We start from the raw sequence: 23,682 nt of genomic DNA, 5'->3' as shown, positions 1-23,682 counted from the left end.
ACAAGCCTGATGTCTTGCAGAGCATCCGTGAGAGAATCAGAAATGTTTTCTGGGAATGCTGTGAGCTTGAGCCCTGTGCCTTTCTTACCCGGCCTCCTTTATAGACCAGGAAGGCATGGAGTAGTGAGTGACTGACACTGTTAAGTCATCCTTGTCAGTGAGGGCACTTATAGTTATGAAAAATACAAAATTGCAGATACAATGGATACGCAAAATTCCTCTGCCCCCCTGAAAAATGCTTTAAAAGTTGGTATCTCATTTCAGTTCCCATAAGAACGAATAATCTACCAAACACCATGTTTTCAATGGAGATTAGAGTGAGGTTTGCTCTGTGTTTTTAAATCTTGTACTGAGGAGAAAAACTCTCATGGTCTCAGTTTATTTCATCTGTGTGAGAAAGGGCAGGATGTTTTGCTGGTTAATTCATCGTGTGTGAAAAATAAAATGTTGCCAAAACCTACATTGAACATACTTCCTTAAGAAAAGTAGGTTACATTACATTAAGCCTGAAGGGGTTTAGTCACTGTAGAAAAGTCAGTCTATAGCTTCTACTCTAACAGCAGGTTGGAATGCCCATACTTGCCCAAAATATCATTTCTCTATTATACTGCCTTGCTGGTCTCTGATTACAAAATGTTTCATTTTTTCTTTTTTCTTTTTTTTTTTTTTTCTTTTTTTCTTTATTTTTCTTTCTGTATGTGAAATTTTTTGAAAACTCATCTAAAATTCTTTAGACAGTATTTCATCTTTCTGTCTACATCTATCAAAACTTCAGCCAGAATTCCTTAAATCTGTACTTGAAATGAGCAGATAGTGATGAACTGGAAAAATGCAGAGGATTGATAACATCTTGAGTAGTTCACATATTTTTATGTTGCTGGGACATGAAACATGACTGGCACTTATAACAAAATATTAGGCACATGAAGGTGACCTCTGTTTGTCACTCAAGTTGTTTAAAATCCTTATCAGCTCTCTTGATGCTTGTTTTACAGGTGTAACCTCCCATTTTGCAGACAATGCATACAGTGCACTCGGCAAGTGTACTTACTATTTAGAACAGAAGAACAGTGCTTGCATCTGCAGACATTTGTATGAGTCATCCTCATGATGTTAATGCAGATTTTCATGAAGCACCTGCATGAGAAAAAGTTGGCAGAATCAGCCTTCAATTCCTGAATGTATTTTAAAATTTCTTTAAGGTTTTTCAGGCTGAAGAAAGGCTCTACAAAGACAGGAATACAAATAAGACATCAGCAGTGAAATGTGGCAGTTGCAAGTTCTATTATTTGAGTGCTGACAGGTCATTTCCCCTTTGCCTCTTGCATAGAGTGTAATATTATCACCAGTCAGCACCAACCATTTGGCTTGTCAGCAGAAAGGCAGGGAAATCACACACCAGGCAGGGAAAGCTTCTTTGTTTCTTTCCCAGAGAAATCCATGACAGGAAACAAAGGAAGAAATTATAAACGATGATCAAATAAGATAGAATCATCCCCTCAGGAATTTCATTCTCTTTTCACTGGGTGAGGAGAACAAAAGGCTCAATGTTTATCTGCTCTGATCTTGAGAGAGCCAAGTCAGGTCTCTAACAGAGCACTGGGGCTTTAATGGTGACTAAAAGCAAATGCTCCAAGGGAAGTGGAGCAGGTTGGGATGGACTACACCTCCAGCAGCTATGAAACACTAATAAAGAATCCACTTTTGTAGGTAGAAGTTTGGCTAGAAATTAGGCTTTTTTTTCTTGGTGCGTGTGTATCAGTCTGACCTATGCAACAAGGTGCAGCACTTCAAATGCACAAATATGTCACAGGACCTCAACAAAGCCTTTAATTATCCAATGGTTAGGGAATTACTGCATTGCTGGGAGCATGAAGTGCTCAGTAATATCCCACAGCTGTCTGAAGAAACCTTTGTGCTGCTGCCAAGTAGTTTGTGGGGACATTAAAACAAGCAGTGAATTCTCAGGAAAAAAATTAGACTGAGCTTTACTTACAAAGACCAGCAGTGTTTCTGGGCTCTAAATCAGGGCAGTCCTGCCCTGGTGCCCATGCTAGTAAGAAAGAAAGTCTCTTAAACCTTTATTCTGTTCCAGCGTTTGAGGGGATACGGATAGCTCTTTGATCCCTGCTTTATGTTGGTGTGTCTTGGCAATTAACTCATCTCCTTTTCAAGTACCGTTATTTAGCATGCTTGTGTCCTTATGTAGGCAGCCGTCAACAGATGGAGTGTGGACTTCAGGGAAGTGGTAAGTTACTAGATGCAAGGGACATATCTTCATTGGATGTGATACTAAAATATTGTTCAAAGCACAAAGTGGAGACAGAAACTTGTGACATGCAGACAACTTTTTTAACCATAAAGACTTTGATTATTTGATACATTTTTTAATGGCAAGAAGCCTGGCCAGTGTATAATGGGAAGATCCACAAGGATGGAATGAAAGATTCACTTTTGGAGACAGAGTTGAAGAGTTCTCTTTAGTTAACCTGAAAGAGTAACATCAAGCAAAGTAGGAAAATGTTATCATCCAGATCCAAATTGTTTGCCACCATCTTGTCTTGTTGCTTTAGGCAAGTCAGTATTTTTCAGTTTCTCACTGTACCTATTTAGGGGACTATAATGCTTACTTACAGCCTAGACTTGCTGTGCAGTTTGACTAACAACTTTGTGAAGAGCATTCTGCAGTCCAAGATAGAAGATGTTCTAGATGTGCAAAGCCAAAGGTGAGTTAAGCAGAGGACAGTCTGACCGTCCATGCTGCAAAGCCTTGGTTTTGTTCCCTTTGTAAATCTTTCTGACAAACGCATGTGCAGATCTTCAGACTCAGCCATTCTCTAAAATCATTAAGAACTAAATTTAGCAATTTAGAGGCCAAATCTTGTGATGAAATCACCTGACAGCTGTGTCAATAGCACTGTCAATCACCAAGCATCAGCCCTGGGAAAGTCAGGCGGTGTTTCTTCAGGGTTCATGCTGCACAAGATTAAAAACCACAGCTCTTCAGGGCAGAACTGTTGTAGCAAAGCAGCTGTGATTATATGCCACTATCCCATTTTGGCTCTGTACTGTCTTTTCAGGCCTGCCACTCCTTGCTGACACATTACCAGGTCACCTCCGCTTCCGTGCTTTTGCTCATTTATTCCCAGGCAGGCCAGCCGCCAGGTCCTTTTGGACAAGTGGCATTCAAAGAGCCTACGGAGGTGTCCTCTGCAAACCGGAACTATTCTTCAGGCTAGATAGAAATCTATCAAACTGCCGGACATTTTAAACTGCTTTGAAGGGCTCTCAGTACTCCACATATTCATATCCTTTTGTGAGTCAGAATGAATTTTCTTGGCAACAAACATCATTCAGGAGGTGAATTTGCCAAACCCTAGGTTATTCAGTGTCCTTCTGTCGCTGGGCCATATTAACCTCTGCAGCCATGAGGCTCTTGAATGAAGTGTTTGTGTCAGGCAGCCTTCTTATCAAATAGGAAGATTAAACAGGAAAAGTCATGCCAGTTTTCAGTGTATTTCCCACTCGTTTCTCTGGAACTGCTCACAGAAGTCTGGTAAAGTGGTCTTACCTTGCCTGCATAGGTTTCTGTGGTCTATGGGATGAGTACAGCTGGGAGATAAACATCAAAATGCAGGTGCATCTTTGGAAACTCTCTCCAGACTTTTCAAATGACCTGAGCTCAGCTTGTTTCCTATCAAGTTTTCACATGAGTTCCGTAGGCAACAGTAAGAGTTGATCTCACCCTATAATGTGACTGATAATGTGACTTAGCAGCTGCAGCTAAAGACTTGCCCTGGGAATGAATAGCATGGTGAGTGTGTGGTTTTAGGAAGAAATGGTTCCATGTTTCCTTTCACACTGCTTTCCAACAGGATGATCTTACTTTCCTTCATTGTATTTATTGCTGAATAAAGGCTTCCTTTATAGGATGACTGATCTCCTTCCTCCCTTAGGTAGTGTTTAATCTTCAAGGAGCTAGTTTGTTGCAGATGGGAAGACAGAGGTGTATTACAAGTACATTCTTCTGTTTGAAACTTCATGAATATAGAGTAGCAGTATATCATAATATGCTGAATACCTGGTAATGTACCAACTATATTTGGAGCTCTCAATCCGTTCTGTGGATGGAAAACAACCAGAAGACCAGGTCAACTACCACCTTCTACTCTGCTGGGAAGAATATTGGTAGTGCAGACAATTTAATCCAAATCTATTCCTGGAAACTGATGATAGAATTGTAAGGAAATGGGACTTTGACACTTCAACGCTCTTTGTGCTTTAATGTGTCTGAAGTTGAAATTTCAGCTGAATGTTATAGGGGAAGGATATCCCTAATGAGAAAAGCAAGGAATGATTCCTTTTATGTTGCAGACGCTGAGAAACTCTGGCTGCAGGCTAGCACCTTTATGCACAACTCTCAGTGTAAAGGTGAACATGTCTGACAGTGCTGATTCACAAGCTATATGATATTGCATTCCTGACAATGGCTTAGTAAATGACTGTAAAGAGACCACAATCTCTGTGTTCAACTGATCAGCTACTTACAACTTTATTTACCTAACTGATTTAACCTTACAACCATTCTCAGGCCTTGCATTTGCATTTGCGGTAAGGGTTAGCATGATCCTATAGAACTTAGGAAAGGTTATGGGCTGCTGAAAAAACAGTTATATTCAGAAACAACTGTGATGTGATTAAGTAATTTTTCATACCACATCAGCCTTTGAGAAGGAATGCCTACCTATTCGACCAACTATCTTTGGATCATACTCTTAAAATGAATGAGTCATTGAAATTCTTTAATGCGTAAGGAATTGCGAGGTATTTTTCAGTACTTTTTTTCTTTCCTAAGGCAGAAAGTGCCTTAGGCCGTGGGTATGCAAAGAACATCTTCACTGTGTTCAATCATTTTACATTTGTGATACTCTTCTTTACTGTGGGATGTCTGTATTGGAAAAGATCAGTGAGCAGAAAGGCACAGTTAGTTCAGCGGAATGGAATATTATATTTCACTTGGAAGGGACCTACAGCAATCATTTAGTCCAACTGCCTGACCAATTCAAGGCTATGCTGAACTCAATTACAGAAGCTGCTGCAGGTTCAAGTGTAAATGGATTCAGTCACTTTAAATCTGGTTTATATAAAGTTAGCTTATACCTGTAAGCGACAATTTAACTTACAGTTAGACAAAACATGGGGACACCGATCCTGTTCACAAACTGAGACTGAACATTAAAAGTTACCTTCCTCTGCTTCCTGCTTGAATCTGCTTCTTATTTTCTTGGTGCCTGATAACTGAAAAAGCAGGACAAGTATGCACTCTCTAAGTAGTGTTGGAGGAAGGACTTTGTAAACAAGAAGATACGAGATACATATTCTCATTCCTTTCCTAATTCGTTAAGCAATGCTGTGCTTTCTGTTGTGCCTGTTTTCGTGCTCTCTCATGTGTCACTGTGGGGTTTTCCTTTTCTTCAGGCTAAGACAAGAATGAGGGAATTCTGAGGAGCTAATAAAAAAGTTGCTTTTGATCAAATGGGAAATTCACAGATACCTAGTTATAAGTAACACGCCTCCTCGAGTTACCTGGATAACGAGTTCTAGTCCATTACAGAATCTGTTAAGACAGTTTTGTATTTTATGTGCTTTTAGGAGTGTCATCATTGATAAAAGTATTTGATCTACCCAGTTTTTTCATCCTTCCTTTTGGACCTGGCTGGTAACTGGAAGTTAGGTGATCAGCAAAGTTTCCAATATGTTTTCTCACCCTGAAAACACACATAAGCTGCTTTACTGTAGAAGCCAGTTTAGTGCCTTGGAGGGACCCTTGATTCATGAGCTGCAAACCTAAGTTTTAGTACAAGCTCTGCTGCTGACTCACACGTTGTCTGTAAGCACCTTCATTACTGGGAGGTTGTTTAAAATGTCCAGCCCACTAATTTAAGGTCTGTCTGTTCTTATGATTCTTGTGATGTTTTGTAGGGACATTATCTATTTTCAGTGCCAAACAAATCTATTCAAATTAATTCTCTGAATGAACGCCTTAAAACCTGCAAATTCTGTTACTAGTTAGAAATGTTAGCTGTCTGTCAGGCTTAACAAGTGCACGTCTGCTGAGCTAAAGATCTCTTCCCCAGCCAAACTCTGCTCATGTGCCATGTCATCTTCAGCTTCACCTCCTTGGAGAGGCCTTTAGGTCTAATGTACAGTTAAAGGCTGGGAGGAGGTTTGCTTCTTTCCTCTGCATGTAGCTGGTGGATCTGCTAACTGTATGGAGTGCTACTCAGACAAAAAGCTGAAAAATACAGAGACAAGACCAGAGAATCCAAGGAAACAGCAGTAAGCAAGAGTACATCCAGATGAGTTCATAGGGAGCTTGCACCAAATGAGTAGAAGAGATTTGAAGACTTATTTATGTCACAAAGACGACTGGATGGAAAAAATGTACATCTCCATTGGCATTTACATGGCAGAAGCTATTTATGCAAGAAATGTCACCTAGGGGAACCCCTGGAACACACTGTACAGACAGTGTTCACTTGTGAATATGTTTGGGCTGGAAGAAGTTCTCTGATGATCACTGCTATTGGTCTAGAGCACCTTCCCAAATTATGAAATGAGGCAAAAAGCCTGACGCTGTTTCACAGAGAACATCTATCGTTTTAAGAAACAGGATTTTACAGAGTGTTCAAAACCCAAGAACAAAATGTGAGGGTTAGCATGTCCCCTTCATCAGATATCCTTAATGTTTATTCTCTAGCAAATTAAGGCATTATTTTTCTAAGGATCCTTATACGAGGTCCTTGTATGTTTGCTTTTGAGCATCTGTGTTTGGATAATGTAATCTTTGTTTTCATCTCTGTCACTGGACTTCTTCAAGGAAACCAAAATATTTTATAGTAAGCAAAACAGTGCTATTAAGCACAGGCTGAAGACATAATGGAAATACCCCATGCAGTGTAATCAGTTTTTAATAGGTCACATCATTCAACTATGACTGGTTAGAGAAGATGCTGGAAACAGAATGTTTGGCCTCAGAAACAACAAAATGTGTTATAAAAGTATAAATATAGAAAATTATTAAATCAAAGCAAAACTAATAATATGGACAATCTCAGCAATCAGTCATCATACAATGGCTGAGGTTATTTTGCATACTACATGTACACATGGGCATGAAGTAACACATTTCTATCCTACCATTTTACCTCTACCTTTCTGTCAAGGTTGTTAAAAGTTATTGCCTTTGTCCTGTGACAATCAGTGGGGCTATCTGCCAGTCGCACTGGAGCGTGACCAGCAGGTTGAAGGAGGTGATCCTGCCCCTCTACTCTGCTCTTGTGAGACCCCACCTGGAGTATTGTGTGCAGTTCTGGTGTCCTCAACATAAAAAGGACATGGAACTGCTGGAACAAGTCCAGAGGAGGGCCACGAGGATGATCAGGGGACTGGAGCACCTCCCGTATGAAGACAGGCTGAGAAAGTTGGGGCTGTTCAGCCTGGAGAAGAGAAGGCTGCGTGGAGACCTCATAGCAGCCTTCCAGTATCTGAAGGGGGCCTATAGGGATGCTGGGGAGGGACTCTTCGTCAGGGACTGTAGTGACAGGAAAAGCAGTAACGGGTTAAAACTTAAACAGGGGAAGTTTAGATTGGATATAAGGAGGAAATTCTTTCCTGTTAGGGTGGGGAGACACTGGAATGGGTTGCCCAAGGAGGTTGTGAGTGCTCCATCCCTGGCAATGTTCAAGGCCAGGTTGGATGAAGCCTTGTGTGGGATGGTTTAGCGTGAGATGTCCCTGTCCATGGCAGGGGGGTTGGAACTAGATGATCTTGAGGTCCTTTCCAACCCTAGCTATTCTATGATTCTATGATTCTATTTTCTGGTATCTCTTAAATGCCTCAGCTATTGAATTGCTGTAGGAATACTGGTTATAGTTCAAAGCCCTGTTATGCTGATTACCATACAAACACAAGACAAGCAGAGGACCCAATGCTTTCCCTCAGAAAGTACAAGCTAAATGAAGTAACATTTCTAACTGTCTACCTGAATGGATAGCTGGTAGTAGGTTTGTTTTGAATCTTACCTCTATGCAGTATAGTGACAAGTATCTACTTACTGAGCCGGTGGAGAGGATTTTCTACCTGTCTTTTCTTCTTTAGATAGTATATAATGCATTGCCTACAGCAGAGAGTTACAATTTTGCTTTCTGTTCTGAGTGTGCTTAACTGGAGTTGCATGACACAAGGTGAATGTTGGCTGGTGTTCATGAGCATTGCTCCATCTGCATTAGCAAAGGCACGCCAGCACAGCCCAGATGCCAAGGTGATGTGTTTATTACCCTGGGCCCTACCAGGGCAAGGCAGGTTTGCTTCGGACTGACTTGGACTGTCTGAGTGAGTCAGGGGTTGTACACACACCTCTACAGACCTCTGCAGCGTGCCAGCTAGCTGTGTGCGGCGAGGAGCTGGTGGTGTGCACTTGTGCTGAAAGCACTCAGTATTCTCCATTTTAGATCACATGAAGTTCTGTTGTGCGTGTCCCAAGCACAGTTGGTTCATTTGTGAGGATCAGCTAGGCAGCTGCCTTGTAAGGGCAGAGTTTCTGGGAAAACTTTCCATCTAAACATGAATCTTTGGATCAGTTCACGATAAAGTTTAAACTAGGTCATCACAGGCATCGAAGTATGAAGGGGCTTCAGCTCAGCCAAACCAGTCAAATTTATTTGTTTGTCCAAGATGAAAAAAATAATCAGGAAAGCTTTTTCTTGCATCTCTGATCCATCTGTGAGAAGGGAATAGGGCAGCTCTGAATGCTCGGGTGGCAGGGTGCAGCAGGGGCAGGAGCTCCCCGAGGGGGTGAGCCAGCAGCAGGGATTCCTGTAGGGCTGTGCCTGCAGTGGCTGGGCTGCAGCTGAGCAGCACGGCAAGCAGGCCAGACACAGTGAGGGCAACCAGCCTCAGCCAAGAGCGCAGCTAACAGGTGAACCCATCGTGGCACATCTAAGATCAGGCCAGGAGGCCAGTGGGGCAGGGAGGTACGAGACTACGAAATGCCTCCCCTCAGCACAGCCTGGACACGGACTGAGACCACGGGTCTCAGCTGCAGCACCACTCCTGAGCAAAAGCAAGGCAGGTTCTAGTTTCCCAATCTGAACCCAGCTGACAGCCAAGCACTATCAGCCCAGACCTGGAGCACAGGCAGCTAAACCCTGGGGCAGGGGAGGTGCATGCGGGGCCCTAGCAGGTAGAACTTGAAGAGTCCGGTGTTGCACTGGCACCTGGGACTGGGTGGTGAAGGTGGCTGGCATGGACTTGTCTGTTTGTTCAGACCTGTGTCTAGTTGTTTACACAAAGAAATCCAAAGTGCCTGTTCATTCACAGACAATGTTCATGGCAGTAAGGCTATGGCTTTGGCTGTAATTTCAGCAAGGTAACTGCAAGTGTCTGGGTCTCTTTCAGTACAACTTACTTATCAAAACAGTTCAAAAGTCAAATCTTTAGATATGGTGAAATTAATGATTTGCCTATTCCTGATGTGTGAGGAGGACAGCGATTAATTATATCTAATATCTACATGGTATTATTCAGCCAAATTACAAGGAAGGCTATCATTATTTACATAATCCAGAGGAGGAAAACAGGTCTCGGAGAGGTCAAACAAGAGGTGAGCCAGCATGCGTGAGGTCAGTCTTCCAAGAATTAGTATTTGGCACATGGAAGCAGACTGATCGTTTTTTTTTATTGTGGGTTTTGTTTTTCCTTTTCCCCAGAGATGCTGAGCATCCACAGCTTGCTTTGAAATTACTGGGAACTCAAGCATTTCTGAGCATCAGTCTGTGTTTGTGATCCACTCGTACTCCTAAACAGACATGAAACTTCTGGTGCAGCAGTTTGAGCTAAGCGACTTGCATATAGAGAAGTCATGCTTAGCTCCTATGGAGGAACAGAAACTGGGATCCATGACTGAAAATCATGTTTACATCCAGTTTTTTTGTAGAGCATCTGGGAGCGACAGGATGAGAGCAGTAGCTTTGCTGCATTGCTCTTCGAATCTGTCAGTTTCCACTGGTTGCCTTGCTGATGTTTTTTTTCCAGTTTTAGTGTTAGGTCTGCTCAGAGCTGAAAGAAAAAGCTGGCTGTGGGGTCCGTGCAGTACAGCTTTGCTGAGACAAAGCTTCATAACCCTCTGACATGTTATTCTCATTTGGCTCATCTCTTGCTAGTGAGAAACACACTTCACATTTGGGGCTGACACTCTACACAAGCCCCAGGAAGAAGCCTACGCACTGGATTCCAAGGGACTGGACGAAGCAAATTGCACCATTTCCCATCACTCAAGAGCACCCAGCTGTAACCAGCACCCACACTGCACCTCCAATCCACTTTTAGGTGAGTCAAAATCCCGGAATACCAATTACCTAGTGGAAGGAAGCAATGAATTTCCTTCATACATTACCAGCTGGGACCAGGGACTGAAACCTTTTGGGAACAACTTCCAGATGGATATTAGCCTGGAACTGGAGCATTCCCAAAGATTTGAGGGACTCCTCTGAGCCCCAAACCAAGGTGCATTTCTGGCTACCTATTTCTAACACAAGTATAAGCCACTACATCCCAAGACAGCTCTCAGTTGCACTAAATAACTTCTGCCATATCTGATGTTTAATGTTGCTTTTACTCACAATAAGGCTTAATGTAGTAGCTCCATAGCTCTGCAGCTACAGCTAGCTGCTTTTCTGGTAGGATCTTATACAAAAGGACTTAGGCCTCTGTTGATGCAGCTTCAAGATAATCATGCTCACTTCTCTGGCTGGGTAGGTCATGCCTAAGAGTTTTCCTTTCCTTCCGTACTCCCCAGGCTATTGGCAAAAAAAGAGAAGCAAGTCTGCATGACAAAGTGTGAAGCAGGTCTGCTGCAGAGCAGAGCCTATTAGTGCAGCTCGCCCTTCTCTCCCAAATATCACAGTTGTTTCCACGTTTTGAAAAGCAGTTAAAATCAACAGCACGTAACATACTACAGCTGTAGTAAACATTTCCCTCGGCGGTGGCCAACAGCCCTGGGAACTCTAAACTGCAAACAACAGCCCCTCCTCCTGTTTGCAATGGGGATACACATTGAGGTTCAACACAGCAGAAGTGATTTTCCTCCGGTTTTTGTTTGTCCTTTGTAAGCCACCTGGGAGCCACAACCTCCAGAGTATTGAATTTAGGAAAAATCAGTCCCCTGAGAAAACTGGGGCTTATTATTCTGGAGTTTGTGAAAAGCATAAACTCTGGTAGAACCAAGTATTAATCACGGATTGCTGAGAGGGATGCACGCCCTGCATAGTATTCATTCTCACTGGCTACAGGTTTGTCTGGTTAATCCCACACACTGATATTCATTAGCTAAATGAATACACCCACAGCAAGAACAGCATGAATTTGCGGGGTTGTCAGTTGGCATAACTCCAGTGACTGTTAACAAGATTTCATTCTTTATATACCAGTTGTCAGTCATAGCCCTGTATGTGATTTATAGGAGAGATAAGCACTGTCATCATCTTGCAAATAAAGATATAGAAGCAAGAAGTGTAGGGCTTGTCTGAGGCCATGGTGGAGCCAGCAACTGAAAATGTGACAGCTCCCAGGCCCGTATTTACGAATGTAAATTGTCTGATGGTGTTGGCCTTGTCTTACTTGTCACAACTCTTACAAGGTGCCTTAGTTCACAAACAAGCCCTTTATTTGAAAATAACTTTTCACAAATGATGAGCCCTCGCAGCCCATGTTACATGAACAGAAATGTGGCATGTCTCGTGCTGTGTTACCCCTTTGCTCTTTGACCAGCTCCTCCTTCTTGTTGAGTTTGTGATTATCTTGCAGGAGATTGCTGGTTTTTATTGAATGTGTCGATTACTCACAGAGGCACTGCAGGAATTAGACTGTGAAGAGCTGCGATTTACCCAAGGAAGGCAAGATCCACACCCTGGTAGAATCCAAAGGCACAGCATCCTTATGGGGGTGGGCAGGAGCTGAGTTTTCATCAGCTGCCCTGTGGTCTGTGCCTGGGGATGATTGGGGCAGAGCCTGTGTTTCAGATTTACAGGAGTCTTGAGCTGCTATTAGGAAAGCAGAAAAACCAAACCAAAATAATTTGTACAGCGTGCATAAGCCCATCATCAGTTGTATTTAAATGTTTCTGTCGGTGTATTTGCCCAAGTTTGAACAGGTTCTGTCCTTAAAACCTTTGAGTAACATTTCATAGACTGATGGGGGCAGAAAGTGCAGCTCAAAAGAAGCCTCTGCCCTCTGAGAATTTGAACGCTTTACCCGTAAAAGTAACTCGTGCTGTGTCTTTGGCCACTCCTGAGCAGCAGATGGACACAACAGACACACAGACACACAGAGCCTGGGCCGCCCCTTCCCCGATCCTAGCAGGCTACGGGGCGCCCTCTGGCGGCCTCCGCCTGGCACAACCCTGTCCGAGCATTCCCCTTGCCCGCCGCGTTACGCTGCTGCCTGGTACCACGCGGGTTTCGCACCCGCACGCAAGTGTTTCCATCACTCTTCCAGGAGCATGGAAGGTACTTGCTGTTGGGCTTCTCGCACTGGTCATTCTCACATATGTCAGACATCCCTCTGGATCGCTCTGCTGTTCCAGTAGTGCTGCTCGTGCTCTTGCTGAGCAGTGGATTTCTGAAATCAACGAGGCCTGTTTACAGCAAAGTGTCTTCTGGGACCAGAATTTAACATTTTAAGCCTGTTAGGAAATGGTAAAGGGGATTTCATTACTGCAGATATGTGCGTGTTCTGAAGAGGGGAAGCTTAAAAATGGCTTTAAAGCTCTTTCAAGGCTTCAGAGGAAAAGAATATATCAATATTCAAACCAAGCAGCAGATCGTACAAAAAATTGCTCTGAAGGTGGTAACCACTTTGATATCTTAGGATGGGTTCCCTTGGTTCTCGCAAGGGCTACACACCTCTGCTGTGGGTTGTGATCAGTTTGCACAGGCCGAGCTGACAGCTGAAGGGAGCATTCAGAGCTCTGCTTGGCATCATGAGATCTTACCCAGCTCCTTCAGGAGTTCTGCTCCTGAAGAACTGAGCAGAACCAGCTCAGTTCTGCCCAATCCATGCAGCCTTCATACCCCAAGGCTCAGGCTGTGGGGTAGGAATGGTGGTGGGTGCTGCATTCAAGTTGGTGGGGGTCAGGCCAAACCACTCAGTAACGAGTGTGTTTCTATAGGTAGAACTGTCCCCAGTGTACTTTTAAGAAGCACAGGGTGGCAGGAGGGATGTGAAGTACTCTGAAGAGCCATGTCACCCTGTTGTTCCAAGACCTATTGCCCTGATAGTCACCTAGCAAGTTTAAAGCTAGCTGGCTTGGTGAATTCTGGGGGGAAATACCAGGACTAGCTGTTTATGGCATTTATTACAGTTGTTTTCTTTCTTCCTCTGAATCCCCCTGTTTTATATACAGGTTTCACATCACTTTCGTTTGTTTCCTTTCTAATCTGAAGTGTCCCAGTTTACTTCATCTTCTCTGTTAGAGTGGTGTTCCATATATTTGGCTATCCTTGTTGCACACAATAATGATCGGCTCAGAGTCCATCACTTCATACATGAAGCCTGGAATTTTTTCCCCACGAGCATCACTTGCCATTTATCAGCGATAAACGTTAGTGCAGGCAAAAGAGAAGCAGTGGAAAGAAGCAACAGGAGCAGGAAAGTATGGGATGTTGCCTCCTGGGGGCAGTGTGTGCTTGTGTAATTACAGTAACCACGATCAGCTTTATTTCTCAAGTGCAAACTGTGTGCTGCTTGTTTCAGGAGCAACTCTTAACGCTGGAGCTACTTTCCCCTCGGATCTAGTCTGGCTCTTTACAGCTCCTGTGGTCATTAACAGTGAGGCCATTACTTGAGTAATTAAGTAAATGCTTTTCCCTTCCCCACCCCCCCCCACCCCCCCCCCCCCCGCCTCCAGTTCCCAGAGTTTTGTCCCTTTTTACTGTAGACATCTTTGGGGTGGTTTTTTTTTTATTCTCAATACATAAGCATGTTGATTTCTCCCTTATTCCCTCTCCTCGTAGAGAGCTAAGTGGAAGGACCATATAGAGATCTGCCCTTCATGGAGGTTGGGCTTTCAGTAGAGGCTGTCTAGGCAAACTGCTAGAGGTTCTGGTGCTTGTAGTGTGACACATGGCAGAATCAAATGGCACCTTCAGCCTGGAAAACCTCAGTTCACTTAATTCACCTTTCCTGGGTGCTGAAAGCTGTGGGTTTGGGTCTCTGAATTCCCTTCTGTTAGAGAGAGCAGTGTTACAAACACAGTGTAGCATCATCATTTCCTGAAAAAACACAAGAAATTAGTAATTGAGGTAGGTTGGTTGGTTCATTGTGGTACATCCTCGTGCTCAGAAATGTCTTGCAGCAGGAGCTTTCTGAGATGAACACAAAAGGAATGAGTACCCCATAGCTAGCCCAGCCTGATGATAAATCTGCAGTAACTTTCAGGAAATAATAATGACATCATGTGGTACACTTTCACATTTTCTCTTGCGTCTTCCCCCCTCCTTGCCATATGTAGTATTAAAAGACTGTTTTAAATAGATTCTTAGAAATTAGCTTTAAAAACATGTACTTGGCTATGTTGTATAAATCAGGTATTTTCCTCAAATATATTCACGGTATCTGTCAATTCTCCTTTAAATAGTAAAAAATTACTGAGTGTTAGAGATAATTTCTTAAGTGCCAAAAATCTCTTTAAACCTAGTAAACTGAATTTAAATGATGGTTTCTGCTTTCTCCATTGAGGTAAATGACACAGAAAAGGGAGAGATCCATTTCTTCTGAGTCCTTTCCCTAAACAGTTTTTTGCCTTGATTAGGAGTTCTGCCTACGTAATGAAGTCCAGGCATGGCTTGTTATTCCAAGTCTCATTATTTAATTTTATTGTTATACATCACTATGGAAGTATGTACTGACCTGTGCAAATAAGTAGCCAGAGGAGAGTTCTCCAGACGACAACAAAAGCAATAGTCTTCATGTCAAGAGCAGGACACACAGACACACAGCTGAAGATGTCTGGAAGAAATGCAGTTTTGAAACGTGGGTAATTCATAACCCCTTAAACTGGAAGCGTTCTCTTAGCTAACTAAACCACAGGATTAAAGTCTAAGATGACTGCTGTGGTGTGGTTTTAATCCTTGGGCAGCCTAGAGATGCTGGCAGTCAGGGTCCTCACAGCTGGGATGGAATTATGTGTCCAGCCAGGCAGCCCTAGCCCGGGCTGCAGGTGGGGTACCTTCACAGCGAGTGTTGGCAGCGGCTCCGCAGGGCGAGGGCAGCTGCTGCCACGAGGTGTCTCTCAGCGATGCTTTCTTGAGGATGTCTGAGCATCGCAAACACCTGCCGGAGGACCAGAACTCACCCAGTGCAGCACGCAGCTCAGCTGAGGCGCACCTCTCTACTAACATCTTTTGACTGTTAATGAAGAAACCTGAAGCCATTTGGTTTGGACCGTCTTTCATGGTTTTGTGGCCTCCTAATGACGTTCCCTTTTCACTGCTGTCATAGGACTTGAGATCTTGCCATACTGAAGCTTATTTTCTAAATGCTAAATGGATAGCATAGATAAAATAAGAATGGATTGCTATTTCTCCCATAGTGGACATCTCTTTTTTTTTTTTTTCCCTTTTGAGTCAGTAGTAGTAGCACTGTTCCTGTAGTCACTGAAACTTTTCCTCTTTCTCACCTTCCACTCAGATGTCCCACATCTGGTCCCACTGTACGTAGCTTGCGTATTTTTCCCTGCTGCTTCTTAAATCTCTACTATTACAAAACTTCCCATATACATTACAGGATGGCCTTTACAGACCAAGAACTTAGGAGTGCTCCTCTTCCCTCTCAGTTGTGATGGATGGACTCACAGGGGGATGGGTCCCTACAAGCATCATTCCCAAAGGCCATATGTGCCCCAAAACCTGATGATCTAGTCAGCCACATCTGTGATATCAGTCTTAGTAAATATGCTTTAGAAGATGCTAAAGAAACTCTTTCTATTACCAAGAAGTGCATACAGTTCCAAGGGAACAAGAGGATTGTACCCTCCAGACAAAAGGATGAAGATAGAGATTGAAATAAGTAGGCAATATTTAGGTTTAGAGAGTGTCTAAGCTGTTGACAAAAAAATAAAAATAAAAATGCTGCCATGCCGTATTCTCAAAGCAAGAGAAATTTAATCACACAGGAGCTCCAAAAGTTTTGTGTGTGTGTGTAAAACTGATTTCACTCTGTAATGGTATTTCTTGTTCACTACATGCAATACAGGTAAGTTTTTAACTCCTCTGTTCCCCCTTGCCAATGGGAAGTGTGAGCAAGGAATAGGATTTTCAAGTCCTCAGCTGAAAACATGCATTTGTCAAAGGAATTACCCCTCCTCCTGGGCTGACACCATTCGAGCCCTGGACTTGGGGGCCATCCAGTGGAGTCAGGGACAGTGCAGACTGTGCTTTCACCTACCGCCGTGCCTGCCTCGGAGCAGAGACAGATGCCAAAGCTGAGACAGATGTTAGTTCTGTGGATTTTATTTACAGCCAGCAGGTGTGATTCCTAAGGGAAGCTCACTCCTCCTTTGACAATGACATCCCAGTGCTACAGCTGTGTGGGATCACAGAGTGCAAACTTCCAAACTCACTCAGAGCCAGAAGCTAAATGAAGTTTGGCCCATAACTGTCTCGACAGCATTTATTTTCTCATGTAAATATAAAATGCTTTGTTGCTCTTTCTCTTACGCACCCACTAGCCTATCTTTTGCTATAGGGAGCTCACTTCAAGTCAGTTCCTCGCCATTGTCTCTGGATCCTTGGCCTTTACACATTCTGACTTTTCTTGGGTCTTCGAATATATATGTAAAAACGTCTTTCAGCTTTTCTTTAACAGTTCATGATATCTCTCTGCTTTTGTTCCCATTTAAGGGACTGTAATACCTACATGAGCATAGGCTATGCACCATCCAGTTGCATGCATGTACACATGCACACCTCAGCATGAGTCACCTTATCCACATCTGTGTGACCAGAAATACAATCCTGCTTTGTGCATTAGCAAGCACTTCTGTGATTTGCAGATATCCAGAAAACAAACAGCCGCAAGCTAGCATCTTATTCTCTTGCTGTGATGTATTTTTCTCTGGTTCTTTTTGAATGTAAGAGAAGGTCATTAAAAACAGAAGTAATACCCTCCTCTGCAGTATAGAAATTCCTTTAGAAACTTTGAGGGCTTCTGAATGTGCAAATATTTGTGTTTCCACACAATCAGGTGTATTTGCCTCCTGCCCTTCAACGGCAGGAAGTCTGTGTCACTGCAGACTCACAGTGGTAGATTCTTAATGGGGATCCCAACCCAAACTGACAGATCTTGGGTGTAATTTTTTTAACCTGTCAAGAACGATCATTTTTTCTTTTGTGTTTTATTTTTATTAACAAGATACAAGGGACAAAGTACCCTCAGAAGAAGGCAACTTTCTAGAGCAGTTACATTCGCAGCCGCTACACAGAAAAGAGTCGCAGGAGCCTAATAAAGGTTTAGTGAGTTCTTAACTGTGAATGGCACTCCACGCTGAAGGCCCAGTTTTGAGGAGAAATCTAGTGAGAGCTGTACATTTAATCAGAGTGGCACCACTGCATTGCTTTTACCCAAAATCAAGATCAATAGGAAAGCGTCTGTATCTGTTCATGTTGGAGGAGCAACCTGAAATCTGCCTTTCCTTGGTGGCTGCATTCCCATGAGGTCATGAGAGAGTCACCGTCCTGCTCTTCGCCTCATTTCTCTCACTGTAAAACATGATTTACTTCACTTATTCCCACAGGTTTTGTGGTTGTTAATGGGGAGTGTAAATCGCTGTTTTACTGGTGCTCTGGCTGAGAAATCAGGCCTGTCTTTCTCACTGTGTATTCTCTGTCACATGCAGGCAACGCAGCCCTGGAGAAACTGGAGAGTCCAGCTACTGGGTGGAGGCTTGACTGTAGTTCCCAAATACCCACTTGCTGTGCTTGCTGGCTCAGGCTGTGTTTGTAAACACTCACAGGCCCTCTCCTTTGGATTGTTCCATGGAGCCAGATTTTCTTTTGATGTTAAACAGGATGTGTGTGTTAATTTATTTTACTCAGGGTAGGAAATTGCTGCCAATGTTCTTTGAAGAGTCCTGTGAGCCATCTCTCGTCTCACATAAACATTCAGGCAATTTTGGTTAAAGTGCTTGTTTTTTTTAACTATGCATAAATGTTAATCTGGCTGGTTTACAGCAGAGAAGTTTTACAGGCTGCTTGAAAAATGTCAAGGTCATGTTTAAACAGTTACTGTTTAAACTGAGGAGATGAGGCACTGGACCAAGAGGATTCGGAGATGAAAACATGAAAACCGGTGTTTTCTGCTAACAGGTGTTATTTGAGAGTTTAGCACTGGTAAAAGTGATGGTGAAGTACTTCAGAGACTGATTGCTTCTGCATCTACTACTCTGTACTTGTACCATGGACATTGTTAGTGAAAATACACCCTTCCTGCCTTAGTCCTAAATTGAAAGGACTTCTGCTGATGACAGGAAAGCACAGGCTCTCTGAACGCTGACTTCCTGAGACTGCCAGGAGGGCCAGTTCATGCCAATTATCTCAGTGATGTTTGTGATGATGAAGTATACTACTTCCTGGTTTACAATGGTCCAGGAGGCTGTGATGATTAAATGTTGCTTGTGAGGTCTCCCACATTCAGCATAATCTCTCAGGAGAAAAATGATTGAGAATCCCAGTGCTGGATGATTCTGCCTATCGTTATGCTGCACTCCCACCTGGGTAAGGAGCACAGGGTGCTTCTTTTCAAAATCCAGAACTGCAAGTTTGACGACAATATTCAAGCCTTATGGAATGCTCTTAAGTTATATTTAAATTAGAAGAAAGCAAAGTCCTATATGTTTTAAATAACTTTCTCTTTTTGTGACAGCATTAAGTAACCCTGGTCTTGGTTTGACATTTAATTGGTAGGGTGTTATGATTTGAGAGCTGATGCAGTTCAAACCGATCAGTCTATCACTTGCTACTAGACATGCACAGTATTTTACCAAATAAGACCAGACAGATGTCTTGTTCTGAAGAGCCTGCAGTTTGAGACTGATCTTTCAAGATTCTGTATGATGCCAGACGCTCCGAGGGAATGATGTGGTCTCTTTGTAATCTCAAGTGTCTGCATACATTTTAGTGTAGTTTTGGTGTCTAGCACTCTTACACTAGGACAACAATCCAGGCTTTTACAACAAGACCTAACTGAGAGCTTAATTGAAAAAGTTTAGTATCTCCCCAAGGACTGTGCCATAAATTCAACTGAGATGACAAGAGGAAGGAATTGGAAGATGGATAGTGTGAGAATAGATGAAGTTTATCTTTCATTTGAGTTGAATTCAAACAGAGCTAGTAATGGTGAAATGTTGTGATGACTTTGGTGGTGAGAGTTAAATTGGAGGTTTTCCCAGTGATCTGTGCTCCATTTTAAAAAGCAAAGAAACAAAATTAGTTGTAGCTGGCACGAAATGCGTATCTTTTTTTTTATTTTAGCAGTAGCAATAGATGGCAATGACTGATCCACAGCAACCAAACTGCTCATTTCTCATTCCTTTTGGTTATGGGTGGCCCACAGCAATGAGGGAGTTGCTTGTTCATATTCTTAACACTGTGAAAGACAGCATTCAGCTCATGAGGACTGTCCATCTGCCATCTTTTTCGTAGTATTAGCCTTCCCCTGACAGAGATCTGATTTTAAAAATGAGGGAGACTTTCACCCCAGGATGTGGTATTAGTTTTCAGTCTTCATTCAGTAATCAAGACCATTCAGTACGGTGTATGTATAATGCCACACAATATTTTAAGCTGATGGAGATATGTGGGATGTAGGAAGAAATCTGTGTTCACCCTTTACATAACAGTCATTGAGTCATGCAATCTTGTTTAAACAAACAGTGTGAATCTTAAAATAGCCCCTGGACATTCCACCACAATGGCCATATTCAAATGAATGTTCAAGGTGTGCCCTCTATCATATAGCCACACATTAACCCTTTGGTGACAGTGGAGCCACCTAAGGACAGTATTAAGCTACACTTGGCACTGGACACAGAGAGCTGTTGACTCGGTCTGGTGAAGCAAAGAAATCTGCTTCTCTGTCATCCATCCACCAAGGGAGGCAATAGACAGGAAACCTTTTGAGGCTAAGCTCATCTGAGGGTGATTTCAACATACTAGTTATTGTTAATAGCTAATTATCAGGGGAATTCATGGAACCTGACCTTGTTGCCATATAAATGGTGGGAAACTCTGCTCTTCACCTGATTAACCATTGACATCAGCCACTTTTAAGAAGATAGGAGTGAAAACTTGAAATTCTTTGAAAGCAGTACTATTAATACTGCTATAGATTCCCTGCTGCTGTTTTCTATAGGGCTTTACTAATACATTTCAAAGGATAGTTTAGGTATGATAAAAGCATAAATATTTTCTGGAACTGCTCAGTTATGACAGCAGTCAGTAGACATTGCAGCTCAGCATTCAGAAATTGTTTGGTGGTGTCCGTCTAGCAAAGAAAGCTTCAAAGAAGAGTCTGGAAAGGCTACTTTTCTGAGCTCTCTCTAACCTAGAGCTCAGGCTAATATTGGAGGGACTTGGATTTTCATGAGATAAGAAATGTAAATTTAGGGTCTGCAGGTGAAGTACTGAGCTCTTCAAGACTGTCCGTGTTTTATCTTCCACCAGGCTTTGTCTGCATCATGTGTATTTGTGCAGAAATCCAGAACAGGCTGTGAAATCGGTCAATAAACCTGGTATTGATCCCTCAGTAAAGGTAGGTTAAGGCTCCAGAGAAAAGACTCTGTGGAGGGAGCTTACAGAGGCTAAATGAGCTTGAATGTGTACCAGATGCTTCCCTTTCCTAGTTGGGAACCTAACCTGCACTTCTGACACCCAACATCACAAGCACTTCAAGCTGAGAGGAAAATGCCTCCTGCCTAAGTGGCTCACAAAGATCCCAGTGAATGGTGTGTGTCCCCATGAGTCACAGTGGGAGCTGGGCACACAGCGCCTGCCCAGGGCACCAAGACCCTGCCAGACCACAGCTACCCCCTCCTGTGTTTGAAATGCCCTGGGGGCACTGATCCCAGCTCTGGAGAGCAGAGATGTATGGAACAGGGCTGTCCATTTGGACATATCTACTGGCCCTGTCTCTTAACAGGAGAGAGAGCTCAGTGCTACTAAAATAGAACAAATTTGCAATGATATCAGGTTATATGTTTTATGAGCCATATAATTAACATGCGACACTCAGTGCCATGGGATATTATTGACTTAGTAGCTTAGTAAGTATCAAAAAGGATTAAGCATTGACATGAAGCAGAATAGCATGTGCACTGACACAAGCTAGGATCAAAATTACAAGGGCTACCAACCCTTGTGCTTCAGGGCATATTTTGATCATCAGCTTGGGGCCAGAAGGAAAGCTACTGTCTAATGGAGAAGTACACAGGATGCATATGGGTTACAGTTATATGTATCTCTATGGGCCTTTTTGATTCATTTCCCTTCTCCTTCTCTCTCTTCCTTTCATCCCCTGCTATTTCCCCTCCCTCACGTTTGTCGTCTGGAATAGGTCACTACTGAAGACAAGACACTAAATTAGATGGATGGCTGAATAGTCTGTACTAATAGGGTAATTTAATGTTTGCTTCTCTCCAGAACCCTTAACGTTTATTTCAAATATAAGTTTTACATTCACTTACTAAACAGCTCCTGTCCTTCCAACCTTCCTTCTATGCATGCTACTTTTTATCAGCTACACCTACAGATCCACTTGGGCTCATTTGAATCATGATTTTTCAGAGGTAACAAGTGAACCTCAGTTTGGGAAAAGGACGAGAACAACCAGGCACATTAAAGGAACCTGATTTATCTGATTTATAAACAGAATGGACAGCAGAGGCATAGAGAAGAAAATTACTTGCTTCTTTGTGGGACCTCAAGGTAACAGCAGAAAACCAGAGAATGTCCATTTCAAAAATACGCCTACTCATTTCATTATTTGCTTGTTTCTTTTTTGCTTCTTGCCTTCACTCTTCCAGACTGATTTCTAACTCCACCCATCCTTGCCCTTCCTGGGTCCTGTATTTTTGCTAACATCTTCTCTTCATACCTGGCACTAGCCAGTGCTGCTCCACTTAGCTCACTGATAGATACTGCCTTTTGGTTTGCTCAGCCTTGCTGGAAAGACCCTGTGGTGCAGGTTCTCCAGCATCCTTCCCATTTTCCACAGCGGGTTGAGCTCCAGTTAGTTTCTGTGAATTCATCTTCTAGTCCTTTACTCAGCTTCCCTGAAGACCAAAGCTTTGTGTTGTCTTCCCACAAACATTCTTTGACGTGCCAAAGTTGACCTTAGGCTCCATGGACAGATGGGGCCTGATCCAAAGTCCATTAACATCAGAGGAAATGTCCATTTACACCCATGGGCTTTGCATTAAATGCATTTTACTTACCTTCTTTGGTGCCTCTTACTCAGCTTCAGTTATTAATATCAGATTAATCCCTCGCAGATCCCTGACAGTTCTGTGTACTGTATAAGCCAACCTGTGCTACTTCAAAAGATGGGAGACCACAACTGCTACTCTGCTAACATGAAATCTGCAGCTGGCTAATACTAAAAGGAAGGTGTTACTTCCTGATTTCCATCCTGCATAACTGAGGTCAGAATTTCACTCACTGATCATTAGCTGATCCTTCCATTACTAGTGCACAGGCTCTCTCAAAACCATTTCTTAGTCTTCAGATATTTTCTGGTCCTGTAGGGACATTATTCTGACCAGTCACCGTTCAAGATTCACTCTGCAGTTTTACCCTCAGTACAAGTAGACTGCTATGTCAGCCAAAACATCAATACTTCTTTCTGTTGACACAATACTCTCATACCCATATTGCCACCCCTCCTCCTGCTTCATTTTGTCTACATTCCTGTTGAAAACTCTACTCCCATAATTTAGTCTCCCACTCAATACTTGGTTTAATCAAGTCTGTCACTCAATTTATATCTCACTTCTTGCTTAACACAAGTTTCTCGGTTAGCAATCTGTTTCTGTAGCACTTGCTATGCATAACACATGGTTAGCTTTTCTTTCTATGCTTGCTTCTCTGTTTCCCTTCTGATTTCCAGACCTCACTTTTCCTTGTAACACTTGAAGATGAGAAACTTCCTCTTCTGTCTCCCCCTTTTTTTTAATGTTACTTATGTATTTTATGAGTTCACTGCAATCAGGGCTACTTAAATATCACGGGGTGCTTTGCATAGGGCACAAAACAGTCCTCAGATCCAGTTAAAATGATTTTCAACTGGAGATTCTCACTCAGTTTAATATGTAGCTTCAGGTAAACCTCTCCTGTTGCTGTATTTCTTTGTTGTAGCTTATACCCCTTACCATCTTCATCATCTTTGCTTGGTTTGTAGTGACATGGGACAAATGCACAAAAGTTAGATTCTTTCCCTCTGACTGCTCATTCAGCACAGTGTGCTAAAATCTGGTCTTGCACATCCATCCTCAGTTTTTGTGTTGAGGAACGAAGAGTGGAGCAGAATCCTGTTCCAGTTGCTCTGTACGTTCTACCATAGGGGCCTGGGTTG

General features: G+C 42.8%; 1 long non-coding RNA gene across 2 annotated transcripts in view; it reads left to right on the top strand.

Moving 5' to 3' along the window:
* Positions 1-22,037, top strand: part of LOC136010039 (uncharacterized) — a 101,403-nt gene extending 79,366 nt beyond the window's left edge. For both annotated transcript variants that reach the window (XR_010610742.1, XR_010610743.1), the window contains exons 3-6: positions 10,224-10,389; positions 20,778-20,865; positions 21,667-21,726; positions 21,897-22,037. This is a non-coding gene — a long non-coding RNA (uncharacterized LOC136010039). The remainder of the gene's footprint in view (positions 1-10,223; positions 10,390-20,777; positions 20,866-21,666; positions 21,727-21,896) is intronic.
* Positions 22,038-23,682: the final 1,645 nt, after the last annotated feature.

This window comes from Lathamus discolor, chromosome 3 (assembly GCF_037157495.1).
Source record: "Lathamus discolor isolate bLatDis1 chromosome 3, bLatDis1.hap1, whole genome shotgun sequence".
NCBI lineage: Eukaryota > Metazoa > Chordata > Aves > Psittaciformes > Psittacidae > Lathamus > Lathamus discolor.
Note: the sequence above shows the minus strand (reverse complement) of the source record. Positions and strands in the feature narration are given on the sequence as shown.